The sequence below is a fragment of the Mauremys mutica genome, unplaced genomic scaffold (assembly GCF_020497125.1).
Source record: "Mauremys mutica isolate MM-2020 ecotype Southern unplaced genomic scaffold, ASM2049712v1 000973F_np12_subseq_1:42914_obj, whole genome shotgun sequence".
NCBI lineage: Eukaryota > Metazoa > Chordata > Testudines > Geoemydidae > Mauremys > Mauremys mutica.
The window spans coordinates 36,915-42,914 of record NW_025423083.1 but is presented as its reverse complement, the minus strand read 5'-3'; the positions used below and the strand labels follow the sequence as shown (position 1 = coordinate 42,914).

The window sequence follows — 6,000 nt, the reverse complement described above, 5'->3', positions numbered from 1 at the left end:
TCTGGTGGCCACCTTTCCTGGTCCTCTAGCTGATATTGAGGCCAGTCAACTGTACAGAACCTTTTTAGTTTACTTCTAAGCATTGAATCTGATGAGAACACATCCCAGTGGGCTAGAATGCATCCTAAGGGTGTACACTGTGTTCTGCCGGCTGTACTCTGTCCCTGTCCCATACTCTATGAATATGGAGAAACTGGGCATCCCCAGGTCCTAACAGGCAAAAAGTCCACACCACTGGACCGTTCCTACCTTATCCACAGGACCGGTTCCTCACCGTCGCCCGCAGCTCCTTCTTCACTTATCTGTGCGTTGCACCATTGTGCCCTCCGGGGTCGACCAAACCATGTCTCCGCCGAGGCCCCCGATGAAGTCACCGGTGCGCGCTGGGTGTCGGTCGTTGTCGCAATCCGTCGGCCACCAGGAGGGATCCGGGCAAGGCTAAATTTTGCCTCGAGCCCACCCAGGGATGCCAAAACTGTTGCCGGCACAAAGGCCTGAGGCGACAGCAACAGTGGTTCGTTGCCCGGTGTGCTTCGCTCCAATAAACACACCAAGGTGGAGAAGCAAAACAAAGTTTATTTGAGATCTCAAAGCAGGCATTAGGAGAAACAGTATCTCAAATCCAGCGCAACAAAAACAAGCAATTTTCCCTTTTTATATGTCAAGCTGTTTGTAAAAGCCTTTGTTTCATTCCCCTCTACCCCTCCCTTGTTAACTGCAGCTACATTAGGCATTACATTATAGCTTGTTAGAAGAGTTCTCATCTGCATGTTTATCTGTTGGCCTTGTCAGCTCAGGCACATGAAGACTTCTCCCCCTTTCCTCCCCCTCTTATCACTACTTTTGCTAGTTTAAGCAGGACCGCAGCTGTCTGCTGGAAAAGCTGACTCTCACATATTCTGCTTTTAGGCTGTTAGTATGTAGGTTGGTTAAAGTTCACAAGATGGAGTTACTGTGGCTCACTTAGACCCAGAGCAGGGGGGCTTCATCGAGACTCGTGGTCTTCCACATCCCCCGAGTTACCTGGTAGCTACGCCCAGTGACACCAACAACGGCGCAGAGTACTAACCACTATACGATCACGGCCAGGCGCTGGGGGCGCAGGCAGCAGCCCAGCGGAAAATGCTCAGCTCTGCGCTCTCGGGGCGGCCACCTACCTCGCCGGCGGCCACAGGTCTTTCTCAAGTCTCCCCATTACAGTCACAGGTCAAATGCTGAGCAAAGGAAAAAAGACAGGAAGCCAATCCCATGCCTGTCCCTTTTTCTGTCTTCCTCCACCCCTGGACCAAGTCCCTCCCCGTTTGTCTGGGCCATTGTCCTCATGCCCCTGGCCAGCCTATTTCCCTTTGCCACTCTGAAACGTGCCCCCACGTGCAGGCCTCGGGGGAGGCTTTGGCTAGGGCGAGCGTGTCCTTGCGAGGTAATTGTCTCTCTGGAGGTGAAAGTCATCAGTTCGGGGTGCGAAGGGAAGTGGCCGTCGAAGAAGAATGCAAGGCATGTGGCGGGCAGGCCAGGGATTTCTTTGTCCCCCCTTCAAAAGTGGCCACCCTCCCCATCGGGGAATCGAACCCCGGTCTCCCGCGTGACAGGCGGGGATACTCACCACTATACTAACGAGGAAAGGGGCACAGTGAGTGGCCCCAGCTCCCACAGACCAGCTATGGTCAGCGTACACCTACACCATCGCATGGGCCCCAGCAGGCAACAACACCCCTGGCCCTCTTCTGCTTCCCAAAGGCTTTGGCCGCAGCAACAGCCCTGGGAAAAGCCCTGGCCCTCCTCACCTGCCCTTGCCCAGCAGGACGCCTTTCCGGGCCTACACAGCTCCTCACACAACACCCGCCTGGGACCTTGCCCTCCCCTACCAGCTCAGCAGCACCTTTTTTCCTCTCAAAACCTCCTCTTGACACCCTCCCCCTTCCACACTTCACACTCACCTCATCACAAACTCACCCACGGCCCCTTTGGCTTCTCAAGCGCCTCTGGAGGGACGCAGCTTCCCAGGCACGCAGATCCGGCTGATGGCTCCCAAGTGTGCAAGTCCGTCCCCGAGAGCTGCCCCATAGGGTGACATTGAAGAAACTGGAAAACGGGACGGGGTGGGGGGGTAATAGGCTCCTATATAAGAAAAAGTCCTCCCAGACCGGCCTGTCCCTTTAAACATGGGACATCTGGTCACCCTGGAGCAGCCCCGCCCTCCTGCTCCCCGGTTGGTGCGTTTGTAACCCGGGGGCTGAAGCCGACGCGAGAAAGGGAAGTGAGCGAGCTCGGAGCTCTCCGGCGCCACCTGCTGGGAGCAGAGGGCAATGACTGAGCAGCGTCCTGGCTAATTTAAATATCACATGGTTCTCTGCCGGGTGGCTCCACTGGAGAGCTGGGGCGTGGCCTGAGCGTGGCAGCACCTTATTTGCATATTAAAAGCGGCAGTTTGCGGCCATTGGGGTAAAATATGAGTAAGTTTTGGGGTTGGGCCCCACATGTTTAGTGCAGGCTGTGGGGAGCCGGGCTGAGCAGAGCCTGCCCCGACGGGGTGTGTGGTCACCCTGAGCTGGGAGCGTGTGGCCAGACATGGGGAAGGGGCTGCGCATCAGGAAGGGGGGGGGGTGTGGTGGTTGTAGAAAGAAGAAAGGGTGTCCCTCTTTTTGGGTGTCTGGGCGGGGTTCTCGTTACCTAAGGAAGAGCAGCAGTGGGAGAGGGGAATTGAGACTCTGCTTTGGAGGTTGCTGGGAGTGGGGCGCGACAGGAGCCACCCGGGTGCTGGCTGCTGCTGTGGGGCATAGGACAGGTCGGGGCGGGGCTATCTGGGGGCTTGAGATGAGGGGCGGTTCCTGGTTGGCTGGTGCTGGCCTGCCTAGTGTTTTCTGACAGCTGATCTCCCATTGGCCCTCGTGCAGGGCGGGTCTCTGACAGCTAATCACCCATTAGCCCTCGCGCGGGGCGTGTCTCTGAAAGCTGGTCTCCCATTGGGCCCTCCCCAACTGACGGTTCTGACAGGCTCATCTCCCATTGGTGACGTTGTCTGACAGTGATGCGGGGCGGAGCCGCCAGGGCCTTGTGCGCTCAGAGCTCAGCGCCGCCCGCAAGAAGCGGCGCACGGGGCCGGGTCCTGCTGCCGGGCGGAGGAACCGAGACCGCAGCAGCGGCGCCGCCTCCCGCCTGGCGAGAAGCCGCAGCGCTGGGGGGGGTCACAGGGTGTGAGGCGCTTCCGCGCGCGGCTGTTTCCTGCCGGTCGCGGGGTGACGGGTCCTGCCCGGGGCGGCCGGGGGGTCCCGATGGCAGCTGGGGGCTCTGGCATCCGCCCGCCCGCGGCGGCTGGGAGCTGCGGGGCCACCTGCAATGGCCGGGGGCTGCGGCTTCTCCTCACCCCGCCCCCCAGTGACTGGGAGCTCCGGGCTCTGCCTGCGGTGTCTGAGCGCTGGGGGCTCCTCTCCTGCCTGGGGCGGCCGGGAGCTCCCGGGGCTTCGGCGCTGCGGGGTCTGTTAGCAATGACATGGGGCTGCAGTGTCCTCCCGCCATCAAGGCCTGCTGGGAAATCCTGGGTCCATCCGCAGCAGCTGGGAGCTCTGGGGTCCACTCGTAGGAGCTGCAGGGTCCATACGCAGTGGGGTGGGGCTGTGGGGCTCCCCGGCCACCCATGGCTGCTGGGAGCTCCAGGGTCTGCCCATGGGAGCTGTGGGGAGATGAGAGGTTTGGGGTGGAGGAGGGGGCTCCAGGCTGCAGGGTGGGGCTGAGGCATTCAGAGTGCAGGAGGGGGCTGTGGGTTGAGACAGGGGGTCGGGGTCCAGGACGGGGTGATGGCTCTGGGGTGAGGACAGGGATGATCTGTTCCAGGTGTGGGAGGAAGCTCTGGGCTGGGGCACGGGGGTGAGGGCTCTGGGGTGCAAGAGGGGGCTCTGGGTTTGGGGGGGTTCAGGGCTGGAGCAAGGGGTTGGGGTGCAGACTTACCTCGGGCAGCTCCTGGTCAGCGGCGCAGCAGGGGGGACCTACTGGCCACTTCCAGGGCACAGTGCGGTGCCCTAGGACACGTAGGGACCAGCCTGCCTGAGCCCCGCAGCATGGCTGACCGGACTTTATAACCCAGTCACCCCACTGGGAGCTCTAGGGTCCCCCTGTCACATGTGGTGGCTGGGAGCTCTTGGATCCACCCACAGCAGCTGGGAGCTGTGGGGTCCATTCGTGGTGGCATGGGGCTGTGGGAGCCCCTTCCGGCACTGGTGGCTGATAGCTGTGAGGCCCCCACTGGCCGACAGCTCCAGTCTTGCTGCCCCAGGGCTGAGGTGGAAAATGTCACTGAGATCTCTGAAAGTCACAAATTCTGTGACCCCCTTTATATAATCTTAGCCTTAATAGTTGTTGACTCTCTCTCTCAATCTAGTGGTCTGCTCTAGCGCGGATGGGACAGGGAAGACAGAAGCTCACCCCCCAGCACAGGTTTGGGCAGAAATGGCTCTTGGGCTATTTGCTGTGCATGCAGAGGACTTGTCCAGGCCGGTGGAGCAGCTCAGCCAGATGAGGAGCTGGAAGAAGGAGACCTGAGCAGCCTGGACAGCCCACTTTTTCTCCACAGCCACTGCCTGTCAGCAGGATTCCTCCTTCTCCTCAGTGAGACCAAATCTAAGCACCTAGACAGCCGGTCCATCTGCTGCACCCCAGTCCCTCATGCCTGAGCCTCCCTGCCAAAGTCCTGTACCTGGCTCCAGAGAATTGTCTCACATCTCACTGGGAACTCGACTTCTTGTGCCCAGAGAGTCTCGGCCCCCCTCAGTAGAGGACCTGAGAAACACAGTTTCTGCCTTTTCCAAATCAGTGCTTGGAGAGGTTTTGTTCCTGTGACCACGTGGCCTAATGGATAAGGCGTCTGACTTCAGATCAGGCGATTGAGGGTTCGAGTCCCTTCGTGGTTGTGTTTGTGCAGTTTTACCTTTGTGCTGAACGTCCTGCTCCCTTCAGGGCTGGAACCTCTTCTTGGCCGCTCAGGACAATGCTCTGGCTTCAGCTAGAGCCCCGGGAAGGAGTTGGGGGTTGGGTGTCACACAGGCGGGGGCATGAGCCCCAGGTGCTTCCAGTCTCGCCTTTGCCCTTCCTGACTTGCCAAAGAAAATGGGCGGCTGCCCGGGCTAGCGTGTGGAGCAGTTTCCCTCTTCCAAGTGTGCGCCTGTCCCTGTGCTTCAGGGGGTTGCTACATAGCGCCTTGGGAGCCTGGGTGTTTCTCTGCTTCTCGCCAGCTGGGGAAAAGCCTCTTGGGGTAAAATCTCCTGCCCCACTGCCAAAGTGAGCACAGAGAGTGGGAACGGTCAGAGGCCCCACCAGGGGGCTGGCCCTGCTTTCCTGCCATCTTCTGATGTTGGCCACAGAGCATCAGCAGCCACCCCGCATGAACGAATGCTGGTCTGTGGGTGGCCTTCAGTGGGGGTTTGGCATGGAAGGGAGCAGGCTGGCCGGGTGTCTTTGTGCCCATCTGCTGGCCACACATAGGCATGGTCCTGCCCTCCTCTTGCCCTGACCTCAATTGTTCTGTGGCTTTTAAGCCATCCCTTGGAGCCATCTAGGTGCCCAGAGGAGGAGAGGTGCTGGGCTCCATGTGGGAAGAGGAAGAGTGTGGCAGCTACAGGGACCAAAGTTGTGGGTATCAGGTGAAGCAGCAAGAAACCCAACCATCAGGTCAACCCGCAGGAATCTCTAGCCAGACTGTTAAGTTCTAGGACCCCACCCTCTAGCGGCTAGTTGGACCAAAGACCTATCTCCAATGGGCACCAGTGACCCAGGAGGAGGAGTAAAAAAAACATCACTCTAGTTCAGCCAGGGAGAGAGTAACAAAGCACATTAAGCTCCAGGGCTTGGCAGCAAACTAATATATCTCCAGGAGGTCCCAGGGAGATTTGAACTCAAATTCCAGGAATCAAAGTCCTGAGCGCTGCCCATTAGACCATGGGACCTACTGTTGTTTTATTTTCTAGATCCCTGTGACTCTTGGCTGGTTTGCACTCTGCACTTATTGCT

At 59.0% G+C, this 6,000-nt stretch overlaps 1 non-coding gene across 1 annotated transcript; it reads right to left on the bottom strand.

Moving 5' to 3' along the window:
- Window positions 1-1,548: 1,548 nt before the first annotated feature.
- On the bottom strand, window positions 1,549-1,620 carry TRNAD-GUC. Its single transcript has one exon. It is a non-coding gene; the product is annotated as a tRNA-Asp (tRNA).
- Window positions 1,621-6,000: the final 4,380 nt, after the last annotated feature.